We start from the raw sequence: 17,421 nt of genomic DNA on the forward strand, positions 1-17,421 counted from the left end.
GTTCCCCCGCTGCCTCTGATCTGGTTCCTCCATTCTCTCCATGTTTCTATTTCTGATAAGACGTGGCCCCTATCATTTACTATTTGATGTGACACTTTCTCCCGTCACTCTATTACTCTATTGCAGAGTTTCAGATACCAAATGTTACAGTCTCATCTCTTTTTCCTGCGTGTGTTGCTTTCACATCAAAACAGCCTGTCCCTAGAGTAACAGAGACATCGCAGCCCCAAAGGTGCAATTACAGTTTGTTTATTCCCCTACCAGGTTGGGGAAAGAGAGAAGGGGCCGCCCCCATTGCTTCTGACATTTATGCCAAGAGTTGCATCAGATCTCACACTGAACCTTTAACCAGAGCTCTCAGATGAGCACATTACGGAATTCAGCTCACAAAAGTCTTTGAGCAGCAAAATGTGCAGAATGCTGAGCATGGAACAAGGCTAAGGAATCAAGCAGAAGCAAAAATGGAACTCCCAAGAGTAGGTGCTGGGAGTTGGAGCCGTGTAGCACATCCAAAAGTTTGTCGCGGGTATAAAACATAATACAAGATGTTAACACAGTGCATAAAACATGATAACACAATGCGACTTAACATGCAGATTTTAAACACAAAATACCACACATGTTTGGAATTGACACCTTGGCAACATACAGAATGGAATTGACGCAGCCAAGTGCACTTAATCCCATGGCAAGTGATAGGGGGAACAATATAATATGATAATAGCTGGATAAATTAACACATTTTATTTTCATTCTCTGCTCCGCTAAAATGATGCATCTAATTTACAATACAAATAACTGTGAAATGTTGTCATGTCTGTGCTGCACAGAGAAAGCATTCTGCTTTGAATCATGGGAAACTGAGTGGCAGCATTATCTGGATGGGTATCTTCAGTTGACATCTGAACCCTCCTTTAAGCCTGTTTTAATCAATCTTAAACTAAAAACATCAAGCAACCCAAACTTTATTCCAAATCTTTAAGTATGAGAAGGGCCAGTGCTAAGGTCATTGCTGCACCACATTGACAGCGTCAAGGCTAAAAAGGAGCCTTGAGGGAAAATAAGTTTCTATTGTTGCCACATAATTGCTTTTATGTTGGTTTCCCTTTCGGAAAACAGAAAAGGAAAAAAAAAAATTAAGTCACAATGAATGTGGCATAAATCAAAGGTAAAAAAAAAAAGAAACTGAGAATTGCATCTAAACACAATAGGAAGGTAAATATGCTTATTTTTCTTATAGTTTGCCATCAGTTTCTGTGTGGTTGTACAGGTATGGGATCCGTTATCCAAAAACCCGTTATACATAAAGTTCTGAATTACGGAAAGGCCATCTCCAAAAGGGGCAAATTCACTAAGCGCCGAAAATGCGCTAGTGACGGCTTTGCCGCACTTATTGAGGTGTAGTTTCGCCAGGGCTGCGCCCAGGGAGGCGAAAGGGGGCAAAGTTGCGCTAGCGTTAATTCGTTAATCAAATCGAAGTTACTCTAGCGATGCCTAATTTGCATAAGGCGCCAAGTTAAAGTACAATGGATGTATATGTAGCAGCAAATACATTACACTACAAAAGCCTGGGAAACTTTCATAAAATAAAATAGAGGTGATATATTGCCCTACACATGTGCCCACTGTATAGTTTATGTGCCATATGTTAGGAAATGTAGGGGGGAAGGAGGGTACCCCCAAAAAAATTACGATCTTTTTCAGCCTATCACCCTTAAAAAAGTAAAAGACGCCAGTGTTTTTTTTGAAGCAAGTCCTATCTACTCTATTGCACTTCGCCTGGCCTGAGGTGGCGAAGGCAAGAGATAACGTTCAGTAAAATCCGCAAGTAAGTGAATTGGCGTAGTTACGTCCCTTCGCTGTAGCACAACTTTGCCTGGCGTAAGGGTGCGAAGTAGCGCTAGTAGGTCTACTTCGCTAGCGAATTTACTCCAGCACCCATTGGTAAATCGGCGAAGTGGCAAAATTTTCGCTAGCGTTAGCCACTTCGCCCTTTAGTAAATTTGCCCCATAGACTCTATTTTAACCAAATAGTCAAAATTTTTAAAAATGATTTATCTGTAATAATAAAACAATACCTTGAACTTGATCCAAACTAAGATGTAATTTATCCTTATTGGAAGCCTATTGGGGTAATTTAATGTTTTATTCAATTTCTAGTAGACTTAAAGTATAGAGATTCAAATTATGGAAAGATCCATTATCTGGTAAACCCCAGGTCCTGAGCATTCTGGATAACAGGTTCCATACCTGTAGTACAGATGCCATTTTGCCCATAATGTTATAGGAATTGCTCAAAGTCACTGCTCTGGTATCAAATTTTGTTATTATTGGGGATCAAATTGTTGGATGTATACATTCTCCTCAATAACAGGGATGGAACCTGTTATCCAGAATGCTTGGGACCTGGGTTTTTCCAATAAGGATTAATTATATCTTAAATGGGATCAAGTGCAAAGTACTATTTTATTATAAATTAAAAGGAAATCATTTTTTAACATTTGGATTATTTGGATAAAATGGAGTCTATGGGAGACGGCCTTTCCGGGTAATTAAAAGCTTTCCAGACAACAAGTTTCCGGATAATGGATGTAATTTTGAGGGTGCAGTAAAGAATGGAATGAGTGCATTGTGCAGAGTCCGCCCGCTGTCTGTGTTTGCAGATGACTTTGAGCTGCTCAGTTAGTTGAATAGAATCATCTGTGATGTGCCGTGTGTAAAGCAGCAGGTCTCGGACAGATTAGTGTTTTAGGCAGCTCCGTGAATGGCAGATGAGATTCAGATTAATGCAAGGTTATGCATTTGTGATTTAAAAAAAAAAAAACCTGAGCGCAACGTATATTCTTAATGGAATTATGTTAAGTGAATCCATGATGGGAAAAGATCTAGGAGTACTTATAGATGATAGACTTGGCTCTAGCACGCAATATCAATCTGTGTCATTACGAAGACAGCCTGTCCAAGATAGCTTGTTTGCATTGGAGAAGAGGCATCTAAGTGGGTTAAAAATCACTTTGTAATGCCATATAAAGAAACCATCTCTGGGGGCTTAGATTCATTTCACAAAGGACAAAGAGGCCATCCCTTAGATTAGAATTTGAGTTGCAGCTGGCACTGCCCACAGAGCTTGTACTGGCATATACAGTGGAGAGGCTTAAGGAAGGAGAATTGTTTGAACATGTGACTAATAAATTTTACCTGCTGATTGGTTTCTATGATTTATTATACCTGGTGTAAAATTTGCTTCAGCTTTGTGGCTTCTAGTGGTGCACTAGTGAGGGCTCTGTGTTGTGGCACACTAATGTAGCGCTCTCCCTAATTTGGATGGAGGTCTTGGTCATTTGACTGTATACCGGTAATTTACCTCTTATTAATTCTTGCAGTAACTTTTGCTGGTTTATGTTCCAGCTGTTGAACTGGTATCCCAATATTAGTATGGAAGCTCACTCTATAGCTAGGCACATGAGCCGACAGACACATGGACTCACCATTGTTATTATAAAATGAATGATGTCCAATACCTCTGGCTCATTGAAATGTATGTAGGGTGGTTTGGGATTATTATTAAAATTATTAAAATTATTAAAATTATGTGATTCCATAATGAGACATATCCTTTAACCAGCTGTGCCCATGGGTGCCATTGAAGTAAATGTCCTACTAGCTCTTTAAGGGTAAGGGCACACGGGCAGATTTGGCGACAAATCTCTTCTTCTTTGGGGCGACAAACTCCCCGAACTGCCTTCCCCTACCTTCCCGCCGGCTAGAATGAAAAATCACCTACGGGATGGCACTTGTGGCGCTTTATATTCCGAAGTCATCCGAAGTTTCCTCGTGAGGCAACTTCGGATGACTTCGGAAAACGAAGCGCCGCGAGTTCCATCCCACCCGTAATTTACATTTTAGCCGACGGGAAGGCAGGGGAGGCAGTTTGGTGAGATAAGTTGCCCCGAAGAAGAGGAAATTTGTCGCCGGGGACTGATCTCCCTGAGGCTGCCTGTGTGCCCTGACCCTTAAGCTGTTCCCAAGGGATTTGCTGGAAAATCAGTGCACACATTTATAGTGCTCCCCCAAGGTCAGAATTTACTGCAACCATAAACAGTCCATTGGACTTGACATGCAGTCTTACTATCCTGAGACATCTGAAATGAGAGATCAGGGAAATGCAAAAAGACTGATTTCTGGTTGCTAGGACTTAATCACCATAGCAACCAAATAGCTTTTTAAAAGACAGAATGGCAGATGAATAAGAAATATCAGGAAAAAAAAATAGGAAAATCAAGCTGAAGCCTCACAGTGACCCCATCCTGCCAAAACTAGATGGCATTTTGATTTATCTATAGCATATTAAAGTTAAAGGAAAGGCAGACTTCCCCTTTCAAGAACATTAGTTCCAAGTTGTTATATTGGCAGTTTGAGTGAATGATTCACTGCTTTTAAAAAAAGGTAGAATATTTCTTTGACCCTAAAGAGGAAACGAGATCTAGGTCTTGTAACCTAAACCATTTCCAATAGCGAATCATATGTATAGTGAATAAAGGAGGCAATTTATTTCCCACATGGGTAAACAAGTACCCTATATCCTTGATAGAGGCCCGGATGCGGGCCGAAACGTTGGATGCACAGTGTGTATTGAATAAACACGTTTGATTGAAGAAAACGGTGTGCTGGTCCATTCTATGCATATATATATATATATATATATATATATATATATATATATATATATATATATATATATATATATATATATATATATATATATATACCAGACATATACCTGTTTCCATACAAGTGCTCCCAGGCTGACACCCAGGCACATGCCCCCCGGGACTCTGGTCTGCGCTGACCTGTATTCTATAGATTCGGGCATTCCCTGTCCCCTCATCACATCGGCTGTCTGGCAACATTGCCAACCTTCCAGCCACAGGGAAATTAAATGGATCCACTGCAGCTAAATGATAAGAAGGGGATTGGGAGATCTCATGCCCTGCAGGGCCCATGTCAGGCTCAAATATGGCTTAACAGAAGATTCTGTCCTTTCCTTTTATATTACATGTGATATCTATTAGAGCCTGGGGTTCAGATATGAGTTATTTGCTGATTTACAGTCTGTGTTTTTGCTGTAACCCTTTCATGGCCCTACCTTCAGGATTACACTTTAACTTTCATATGTTGTATGCTCTTAGGGCCAGGCTCCCTCCACTTTGTTAGAGACTCATAGCACTTATGTATTTACTCTCACTGTCTAATGTAAACAACAGTGCCCCAAAGCACTGCATACAGGACTGCTCTCTAGGTTGTTATATACAACTACAAAAACATACTTTAAATAAGGGAAAGTAGCAAATATTACTCCTAAAACAGAGATGCGAATGCATGCGGACTTGTCTCTAATTTGTCTCCTTTTGAATTAACCGATTAAAGGCAATGTCCATTCCTTACAAAGAGCACTCATTCAGCTATAGGCAAGCAGTACTGCATTCCACAAGTGCTTTTCCTTAGACAAAGCAGCTGCTTCTTTGTAGAAAGTACTTGACACTCTTCTCACTCAATCTGTCTCTCTTTAATATTGGCATCATATTCTTGTAGTTCTGCCAGTACAGGTATAGGATCCGGAAACCCTTTATCCAGAAAGCTCTGAATTACTGAACAGCTGTCTCCCATAGACTCCATTCTAATCAAATAATTCAAATTTTTAAAAATGATATACTTTTTCTCTGTGATAATAAAACAGATCCTTGAACTAAGATATAATTAATCCTTATTGGAAGCAAAACAATCCTATTGGGTTTATTCCATGTTTAAATGATTTTTTAGTAGACTTAAGATATGCTAAAAATAGGGGAAAACCTCTTATCTAGAAAGCCCCAGGTACTGAGCATTCTGCTTAACAGGTCCCATACCTGTATACTCGCTTGGATATAAACATTGGGGCTCATTTATCAACACTGGGCAAATTTTCCCATGGGCAGTTACCTACAGCAACCAATCAGCGATAAGCTTTTTAAAGCCAGCTGTGAGTAGAACAATGAATGCAGCAATCTGATTGGTTGCCATGGGTTACTGCCCATGGGCAAATTTGCCCAGTGTTGATAAATGACCCCCAGTACTGGCTCACTGAAATTCATAGGCCACTCTGCTCCGCGGTGTTGGAGATGGTCACGTCTTGGACATGTTGCAGCTTTACTGGTAGTTGATCTGTTCCTAAATGTTGGGTTGAATGTGGGCAAGTTCAGCAAATAATTCTGCCTTCTGGCCTTCTTGGAGTGCCTTTGGTTCAATAGGGTGGTTGATTGTGTTTAAATTAAAGGGAGATTAAATGTTGCAAAATACAGGGCAATACAGAAGAACACAAGGTCAACCTACCACTGGAATGGATCAAGAACAAAAAATGTAATATCCTACATTGGACCAGTCATGGATGTCAGTCTGGCTGGGTCACTATTTGCAAGTGTCATCCGACCAACCTGAGCAATAGAGAGCAAATCTTTCTGGGAAAATGATCCTACTTCAATATTTACCAAAGTAGAATTAGGGAAGCAACACAATGCAGATACAAAACATGTTTTGGTATCAACCAGTTTACACTTTATACCAAAACCATGGTATGTCAGCAATACATTCCAAAAGTCTCATCAGCCTGGAGTAATCAAATGAATGCCTCAACGATGAGATTTTTTATTATAAAACATGAGAGGTCAGGTGCTTTATCTTAATATACACCTATGAGATATCGGGTAGGAAGTAGATAGTTTGGGGTCCAAGAGTGGTTGCATGTCTTCCCATACAAGAACAACTCTAGTATGATAGCCTGGTCATATCCCATGGTTTTTATGACATGAAGGAAATCAGTGTGCTGCAATGGGCTCGGCAGAAAAAACTAACTTAAAGGAGAAGGAAAGCTACGGAGGCATTTTATTGCCAATAGATTAGCTGCAATAGTGCAAGCTAGAATGCTATATTTATTCTGTAGAATGTTTTACCATACCTGAGTAAAAAGCTCTAGAAACTCTCTGTTTGTTTAGGATAGGGGCTGCAGTATTAGCTTGGTGTGACATCACTTCCTGCCTGAGTCTCTCCCTGCTCTGGGCTCAGATTACAGTAGAGAAGGGAGGGGGGGAGAGGAGCAAACTGAGCATGCTCACGCCCAGGGCAATGAGGTTTAAGCTGAAGGCAGGAAGTCTGATTCAGAAGCCCATGTGTACAGAATAGAAGGAAAGAAATGCTGTGTTTGTTTTGACAGGGGACCCTCAAAGCAACATTACTTTGGGGGTTTACTGGTATATTTAGATAGACCTTTCTGATATGGCTTACTTAGTTTTAACCTTTCCTTCTCCTTTAAAGAAAATCACAGTAAATGGCATTTTCTCTCCTTATCTTACATGATATTTATTTTACTCTGCTACATTACGCATATTGATGTATTGCCCCTTTAAGTCGTATTCCATTCATAGCATTTTTCATATTCAGTAAAGAACTTGTTCCTTGGTTTTCCTTAGAAGATCAAATACTGGAGCTTCTCAATTGTTTTTCTTCCCTTTGACATTTGTTATCAGATCACCTTACAAGTAGAATGCAAGTCAAGCAATATTCTTTTATTCTTCTCGAACACAAATGGTTCAGCTACAGACAGGTCTTGAGCAACGCACACCCCTTATATTCAGTGCAGCTCACACAAATGGCAATTGCTGGCGTTTTCTAAGCAAATGATATTTATTAATTGCCAAATATTGAAGTTTATACAGTGCTACATATGCATCTCATCTCAATCACAGGTGATTTGGTTGCAAACGCCTTTAACAGGTGCAGAAATTCCCAATATCTGCATTATAAATGACCATATCGAATTAAGCAGCTTTCCAATATGAATTAATGATACATTTTCAATATGTCATTGGTATTGTAATCAATCTATACTTTATTATTTAAATTTATAAGACTGTATAATGAATTTGAAACAGTGCTACCTGTTGTAGGTCTCCTCTGACTGGACATAGCCGGGTGAAAATGAATTTGTTGAGAAAAGGAAAGTCTTGTGATGTTGCTCTGCTTAGGACTAACCACAGAAATGTCGGACAACTCTTCTCTGCTCACCAACGTCATATTCTAAGCAGATTGTAAGCAGAGTAAAAGATGCTCCTTTTCTTTTATAAAATAAATGTTCAGCCTCCTGTACAAGTTGCCCGAAATGAACAGTAGATGGCTCTGTTGTTTCAAGAATATCTTGAAAACAAGATAAAAAATATAATTAATTTGTTTTGAGGATCCGTTAAACCCCCTTCCCCCGATCCACATCCCAGTCCTGCAGTACTTGTCTGACACTGATTTATTTACTAGAGCATAGTGAGCCAGTTCCTTCTAGAGGTAGGAGTAGACTTTTAAACTGTCTTCCAGCCTGAAGAAGAAAGATACCTTGGGTTGGGGGATATTTACATAAAAAAGAACATGTCCCTGTTTTCATTGTGATGTGCTGGTGCTGTCTTGTAACTTCAGGAACCATCAGTATCACTTTAAAGAAGGCCCAAATATGGAGACCAAAGTTATTAGAATCAGCATGTAATGAGGGGACTCCAGCTAAAATTAGTGGGCCTCATTCTTCAAGATGCCTTGTGATGCAATGTGTTACATGAAGAACTCAATTCGCTGGACAATGTTTGTAAGCTCACGGTGGGTCCAGGTGCTCATGCCCCAAACCTTCAACATTATGGAGTGAACCACTGGTAAATAAAAACAACAGCCTTACTCGTTTCATGTCAACATTCATAACTTTCTATCAACAAACATAGGCTATTTAAAGGAAAATGAACCAATCATGTTACATGGGCGGAGTTACCAAAGATAAACCAATCCATAGGCTTTCCTATAACTTAACTATACTGGCTCAACATAGTAGATATACTGTATGTAGTAGAAACAGTGATCACATTGTGATGCAATGTGGTGTCCATAAAATAGACCTCTCTGATTCTGGTAACCCATGACCACAGCCCTCTGCTCTGTGGTACCTATGCCACCAAATTCCCAAATAGGAAGATCACCTGCTCATAAATCCAACTCTAATCCTTTCTTGTTCTTGGAATTGTGCCAAGTAAACTATTCAGGATAGAGGTTTCTCCTTTCCCGCTCCATCTCTCCATACCTCTCAAGTCACCCCGCGTTATTAATCTCCATTCCATCCATGGGCTAAACCGAATCTCACCGTGTCTTGTTTTTAAAGCCTCTGCTTAATCATTCTATTTTAGAATGAGCTTCATCTTCTCATGGCTCTCCAGCTACTCATCCAACAGTTTCATGGTAACATTTTAGGCTATTGATTTTCTAGTGCTAGGCCTTCAGAAAGATTCCAGTTCCTATAGCAAATCATTCCTCTTCGTGCTCAGAAATCAATTTCATAGTACAGCAGCCACTACTTGGGGCATCCATGGTCCATCAAAACGGTGATTTGCAACAGACCTCACAACTTTGCCGGTATAATCAACAAATCTTTAAGCAGAGTTTTAGCAGGTTATTTCTCTCCCTCGTGTTTGGTGCCTTACGTTCATTCTTCAGTTTCAGGTGATTCGTTGACGCAGGGCTAATTAATGAAACATTTGTCACTGCATACCTTATTTCATCATAACACTTAAGTGATAATGAGACAGTGTCTTACTCGGCAAGAACATTAACCTCACAGTTCCTAAAATGTTGTTTTCCTTCTCAATATCTCAGCAAATGGCAAATATGGGTTAATATGTGCTATCAGCTCATTGGATAAGTAATATCATGCACAGATTAAAACAGAGGATTTCCACCTGGGAGCACCACTACGTGTTGGGTGGAGGGGGGTTAAACTATTATTAACAGTGATGCAGCAATCCATAGCAAGTAATCAGCAAATAGTTTGGTTGGTCTAGTCTAGTTATGATTATGTATGTTATAAAAGCAAATATCTATGATTGGTTGCTATGGGTTTATTGGCCAATTCTTGGCAGATTCAGATATATATGATATGACTTGGACCAAAACTAGAACATGGGAGCTTTCAGTCTTTTGGTATACGACTAGATCAAGCGGTGAAATTTGGACCCTGTGTGGTTGCAGTTGTCAGTACAGTCTTTGGACTTTTTACTGGGTTCATCCAATATTTCAGAGTACAGTGGATATAAAAATATTAATTTGGCCCCATATATTAAGCTGGCGTATGATCCCCAGTTTCCAGGGCCAGACCCCAAATTAGGTATGCTGTGGCTCATTTAATTAATTAACACGGTGCTAATTTGCTGCGATGATGTTGATCAAAGCAACCAATCAGCAATTCATTTTTTCGACCAATTGGAAAATAAAAGAAACAATCAGATTAGAGCCATTGGTGTAACTACGGGGGGTGTTGGGGGGTTCAATTGCACCCAGACCCGCACACCCCCTGGGGCCTGCCAGAGCCACAATAGATTTTATCGATGGAGACAGAGCAGGGGGAACTTTTCAGCATGCGCTCCTGGAGTACGGTTTTGTAGAGGGGGCTGACTGCACATCCTGCACCCTGGGCCCGCTGGGGTACTTACCCACTGATTAGACGTTAGGAAAGCACAAAGATAAAAATATGAAGTTAAGGACTACTGTCTACTTAACCCCATTGTTAAAATGAAAAATGGCCTTGACTCTGAAATATTCTTTTTCTGTTAAGATTGATATAGATTCCCAGCATTGTAAATATGAATTCATTACTGTATGCAGGCAAGCTGTTAGCAAGTAAAGGCATTACGTAACTTTTAACATCTTCTTTTGGAACAGCTCAGCTTTAGCTGGTGTCACGATTCCTAGAGAACAAATACCTCTGAGCACAAAATGTACTGCAGCAATTTTTGACCATAGCTTGAGAGTTCTGGGATTGTGTGGCTGCCCACTCCAGATCTCGTTTCCGCTAGGATTTATAGTTCAGCTACATGCTCAGTTTGGACATCCTCGCGTTAAAGGAAAAAGAATGCTTATACTGTGCCATTGTGTGCACCTACATTGAATTCATTGCATCTGGAGTTATCAGACTATCTGGCTCATCCATGCAGAACATAGTTACTTTACCACCCCCTCTGTTTGCCATTCCACAGAATTCTTCTATGAAAGGGGTCCCCAACCTTTTGTACTCATGAGCCACATTCAAATGTAAAAAAAGATTGGGGAGCAACACAAGCATGAAAAAAGTCCCTAGAGGTGCAAAATAAGGGCTGTGATTGGCTATTTGATAGACCCTTTTGGGCAAATTCACTAACCAGTGAAAATTCGCCATTGTTGGCTTTGCACACAACGCAACACTTCGCCAGGCATAAATTCGCCTGGACAACTCTAATTCACGAAGATCCGAAGTTGTGCACAGGGTAACGAACACTGCCGAAATTATGCCAGCGAAATTACGCTCAGCAGTTCGAAGTTACGCTAGCGATGGCTAATTACCATATGGCGTGCAGTTAAAGTACAATGGACGTATATGTTGCAGCAAATACATTACACTACACAAGGCCAGGGAACCTTAATAAAATGATATAAAGTTGTTATAATGCCCTACACATGTGCCCACAGTATAGTTTAGGTGCCATATGTTATAAAATGTGGGGGGAAGGAGGGTTACCCAAAAAAAATTTACGATCTTTTTCTGTCTATCACTCTTTAAATAAGAAAAAACGCCAGCGTTTTCAACTATTTTTTGAGGAAGTCCTATCTACTCTATTGCACTTCGCCTGGTCTGAGGTGGCGAAGGCAAGTCTGGACTTAGAAGTAACATTCAGTAATATCAAAAACTTAGTGAATTTGCGTAGTAACACTACCGAAAATTTGCCTGGCGTAAGAGGGCAAAGTTGCACCATTAGTAAATCGGCGAAGTGCCGAAATGACATCAAGCTGGCGAATTTTCCAGCGTTAGCCACTTCGCCCTTTAGTAAATTTGCCCCTTTGTGAACTAGCAGCCTAGCAGGAGGCTCTGTTTAGCCGTACATCTGGTTTGTATACAACCAAAACTTGCCTCCAAGCCAAAAATTCACAAATAAGCCGCTGCAATTGCGAAAGTGGAGAGCTAAACCCAATCCCAAAACAAACACTTGTTGTAAATGCAGGGTGCTTACCTGGAAGACCCTTCCCCTGCATAAGGGGTCAGTGGAGTGATAGCAAAAAAATTCAGATGCACACCTGTGTGTCCAAAGGTGATTTATTCAAGCCCATATAAACATCACAAAGGGAAACGTTTCTGACCCCTCCGGGCCCTTTATCAAGCCCGGAGCTCCTATTTTGAGGCCACTGGGAGCAACATCCAAGAACTAGTGCCTACTAACAGCTGCCACCAAATAGGCATTTTATCCCCCATAGGAAACCACACAGCCTGTTTCCAGCCAGCTACAAGTAGCAGCTACTAGCCTCCCAGAGAAAGCTAAGCTTTAATGATACCTTTTTCCCAGAATTCACAATGGCATTTGTGAGTAATGAAGTCCTTAAGACAAAAGGTCACAGTGCTAATATCCAGATGATTGCACCCTGGGACATTCTGTGGGGTAGAGTTCGGATGGATTGGCCCCTGGGTAGTTCAGTTGGATGACTAAGTGGAAGTGCGGTCCTTGCATTTCTGGTTAGATGATGAATGGATACGCAAAAGTAATGCACTGACAGTCTCCATTTTTGCTGACCAATTCAGCATGAATTTCAAACGAATTGTGTCCAATTCCTTTATGGTTGCTCTGTGCTGCAACTACTACATGCGATCCAAAATTGAAGAAGGAAGGAACTCCAGCAAAATTACTGCAAAAAAACTTTAATTTCCGAGTGGTGGCAAACACGACATGTTTCGGGTACAATACCCTTTATCAAGTGATTCACTTGATAAAGGGTATTGTACCCAAAACATTTCGTGTTTGCCACCACGCTGATTTAAAGTTTTTTTGCAGTAATTCTGCTGGAGTTGCTTTTCTTTCTTCAATTTTGGATCCATTTTTGCTGACTGAATGGCTTAGTTCATGCAGTTTGGCTGGAAAATGAAGGGAAGTTTCTACTTGGGGCTACTTTACTTATTGCTCCGAATGGCTACAGCACCGCACATTTGGCATCTTCCTTATCACAAAGTATCTACACTGAGAGTGCCAAGGATGCCACTAATTGCTTCCCATTGATGGTAATCGAGAGAAACCCATGAGGGATCATTCACTTTAATTGCCGTAAAATTGTTTAATTGTTGAAAACGCATGTTAGGAACGGCGCATTTCATACTGTGATTAATCTCACACTCTCATCTTTGTGAACTCTTCCTGGCATGATCCAAAGTGACATATGAGGCAGAAGTGCCTGCTCACGAGCATGTCAGTCTCCATAAATATAAGCACAGGCTGCCCGACAGAGGCCAAGGTGAGATATGTGTGCAGAAGTGGGTCACAGGGCTTGTTCTATTGTATGGACTCACTGTCATTGTGTGTCCCTCCAACAGTCTGCTATCCTCTCTGATTACATAGCTGCATGAGAATTTCTTTTATAAAATACATGTATTTAATAAGCAGAACCTTGCACTTGTCTGTGTATGTGGGTTTTATTCCATAGCAAATAGTTCCATATGTAGAGCTATAATAAATTGAGTGGAACCGTCTCTATTATAAGCTTATTTTTATATATTTGTGCCACGGATGAGACCTTTTCCTTCAGGGAGTAAGCCCTCGCAATGGTGTGGAGGCAGGGTGTAGTGCAACTGTAACAGTGTGCCAATGCACAAGAATTGGGTGCCAGAGGTTCTTTATGCCTAACCAAGAAACTTATTTATTTACAAGGTCAATCCACAAAGGAGCATATAGAGAACATATAGTACAAAGGAGAGCTTTATACTCACAGTACCAGAGAACACTTGATCCCTACAGGCCAGGGAACAGTTACAGCAGTAGGTAGGCAGCAATTTTGAAGGTACCCCAGCTTTCAGCCTTTTCCCTAAGTGGAACATAGGAGACCTACTAGTTCCCTGGCGTCTGTACACTTAGTCCCTACTTCTGGGCAATTAGTACCCGGGATCTTAATCCCTCTGACTCTCCACGTCGGAGCCTTGAGCTGCTCAGCTAAATAACCTATCTATTGCTCCTAAAGTGATCTATTAATGAGTATAGCTATCCACTTTACTAGGGCCAAAGCACCTAGGTTCCACTACCCATTCCCTTCCTTCCTGCTTGGTAAGGGCTAAAGTAATGGACCCAGACCGCGTGATTTCCTAGACCTTTATATAGAACAGTGCCATCTAATGTACACTGTGAGAACTGCAGGGGCTTACATAAGCAGAGCATGGACACAGGTCCCCATTAGGACCCATTTAGGTGTCTATAATACTGAGGATTTGTCTGCCAATTTTATGTGAGGGTGTCTAAATTATCACATCCCTAAACATACAACGCTGACATTTAAATTTAAATTATAATTAGGATAAATGTAATTTAGGGCATGTTCAATTAAAATAAGGGTCAGATGGCTTAAGCCTGCCCAATCCCAGGTACAATTCATCCCACTGAACTAATTAGTAACCACAATTTGTTTATTGAGCAATAAAGCAGTAACTCAGGATTGGCCGGTTTCCTGCTGGCTGAGGATATTAGGAGTTGTGTTTTGTCAGCAGCTAGACAATAGGAAATATGGTCTTATATTAGGAATATCTAAAATGTGCTAAATTACCGCAATTCACTACATCTGCTTCAATACTAATTACAACCAATACTGCTGTAAATGACAGTAGAATTTTTTAAATTTTCCATGGGACCAAGTCAATGTAGCGTAAGTTTCAGAGACATAAAATTGGGGTTCTACTTTATGTAGATTATATTATTCTGGACAGTATATAGTATAATATTACAGTGGTGCACATAGCGGGCCCCTACATGTTTCCGTCCATTTCTTATGAATACAGTGTTGCTGAATGCAGCTTGCACTGTATTTGTGTGTGATAAGCAGGTCTAGGCCCCATTTTGGAATGCTGAGACCTGTAGAAATTCTATCCACTTTTCGCACCCTACCCTTCACTTAGTATATGACCCTATATTCTTCCATGTTCAAGAGCATAGAATAAATACTGTAGGTGCTGTTCTTTTCCAGGCTATCATTGTATCTATTGTTATATACATGACACTGTCAAAACAAATACACTTTGATTATTGGTTCTTCTAGATCTTGTCTTCTGGGGTAACATTTATCTGCTGAACAAGGATGTCACCTGAGTGGCCTGTAAAAATCATTTATGCTTCCAATGTTATTAAAAGTGTGTATTCCTTTAAATGAATTTTGAGTGTGATGTAGGCAGTGATAGCCCAGCAGCCAATTGCATTAATTCTATACAATTGAATGTGTGCTGCTCGGGGTAGCTTATTAATACATTTTAATATCAGGGGTACAATCAATTTTTGGTAAGCTATTGGCAAAAGTCTATACAAAGCCCTATCACGTTGATAGGATGTTGCAAAAGGTGAACATCCCCTTTAAGTTACTGAGAAAATGAAAGCCTTGTATTGTTTCTCTGCTTAGAAGTGACCAGAGAATTGTTAGATGGCTCTTCCCTGCAGAGCAACATCGCAGCAGGTGGTGCTGTTGCTTCAAATTGCAAAAGTGCTCAAAAGAGCAATATAAATACACACATAATCTTCTTTACGATAAATACTGGTGTGCAGCAGCATTTTTCTCAAGTGGATATTGCATCACTGTATTATATATATATATATATATATATATATATATATATATATATATATATATATATATATATATATATATATATATACACAAACTACTGTATAGGTGCACTCAGAAAACAATGGAAATGCCTAGGTGCTGGAACATATATCAATAGAGCAAAGAAATCCGCACTCATGGGTCTTTTGTGATGAAAAAAATGGGTTTATTCAACGTTTCGGCTCTTAGACTCGAGCCGTCACCAGGAAGGGCTATATATATATATGTGTGTATTTCATTATATATTAAAAAATCTGTTTTTGGGTGGAGATTCCTTTTACTTGAATATAAATTTAGCAAGTCTATAGAAAAGATTTTAAATTAATTTGAAGCAACAGCGCCCCCTGCTGTTTATTTAGGTCGACTGGACACAGTAGAATGTTACATTTGAGGGAAAAGGAGATATATTGGAAAAGGAAATATGTTACTGCTTAGAACTGCCCAGACAAAGTCGAATGACTCTTCTCTACTTCATTTTCTGAGCAGAACAACATCACTTTCTTTTTCTCGCCAACTTTAATTGCTACAAACTGTAAAACGAACTGCAGATGGTGTTGTTGCTTCAGTTTTTATTATATTAGGCGAGTAAGAACTGCCAATATCCTATAAACTAGAAAAAAATATTAACGTAACCTGCAATAGTGTTCAGAAGAGCGGTCTAAGCAGTTTTGCATTCATTTGTTTCGAGGTTACAGCATGGTAATAATCTAACTGGAAAAGTCATTATTACATGACCAAAAAAAATCTACCTTTGAGAAGGTCTGTAAAAAAGTGCTAGGCTCAGTTGAAAACTGCAGGATAAATACTGTCTAACCAGCGATATAACATTCCGAAATGCACATTTTCTCTCTTAATTTTACAAAAACATTTTCCACTTACAACTTTGATTGCGTTTCCCTTTATTGGTGTCTCTTATGTAAAGCAATGCACCTTGGCTGCTCTCCAGGCCCCCTCCTTCCATTTCTAGCTCACTTTTCATTACTATATTCAGAAAGCCCTGAATAGCAATTTTTGAAAAATATTATTATAAATTTTAAACTGTAAACTGATAGTATGCTATTGAATGGCTAATTCTAAGCAACTTTTCAATTGTCCTTAATTTATTTTAGTTTTTGAATTAGTTGCCTTCTTCTTCTTCTGACTCTTTACATAGTCACTGACCCCAGCTAAAAAAAAAATACAAATGCTCTGTAAGGCTACACATGTATTGTTTTTGATATTTTTTATTACTCATCTTTCTAGTCAGGCCTTTCCTATTCATATTCCAGTTTCTTATTCAAATCAATGCATGGTTGCTACGGTAATTTGGACCCTACCAACCAAGTTGCTGAAATTGCAAACGGGAGAGCTGCTGAATAAAAAGCTAAATAACTTAAAAACCACAAATAATAGAAAATGAAAGCCAATTGCAAATTGTCTCTGAATATCACTCTCTGTATTATACTAAAAGGTAATTTGAAGATGAACAACCCGTTTAAGCTGAATTTGAGTCCATTTGCACTCAATTTGTGCCAACTGTTGGCCCAATTACTTCAGTTGTATGAATGTAATAAAAGTCAGTTATGGGTAAAATTTTCGCAATGCGTAAAGTTATGCTTTGCGCAAATTTAATATAGCTTTTGAGAACTCGTAAGGCTTACGGCGTAAGCTATTTAGCAACCACTTCCGACAGTGGAAGAAGGTTTGGGAATTATACACTTTGCTCCAGTGCGCAGT

The 17,421-nt window shown here is 39.7% G+C and overlaps 1 protein-coding gene across 5 annotated transcripts in view; it reads left to right on the top strand.

Moving 5' to 3' along the window:
* The window catches only part of cntn4.L (contactin 4 L homeolog), a 208,761-nt gene that overhangs the window by 154,388 nt on the left and 36,952 nt on the right, over positions 1–17,421 (top strand). The window lies entirely within an intron of this gene.

Source organism: Xenopus laevis, chromosome 4L (genome assembly GCF_017654675.1).
Source record: "Xenopus laevis strain J_2021 chromosome 4L, Xenopus_laevis_v10.1, whole genome shotgun sequence".
Taxonomy (NCBI): Eukaryota; Metazoa; Chordata; class Amphibia; order Anura; family Pipidae; genus Xenopus; species Xenopus laevis.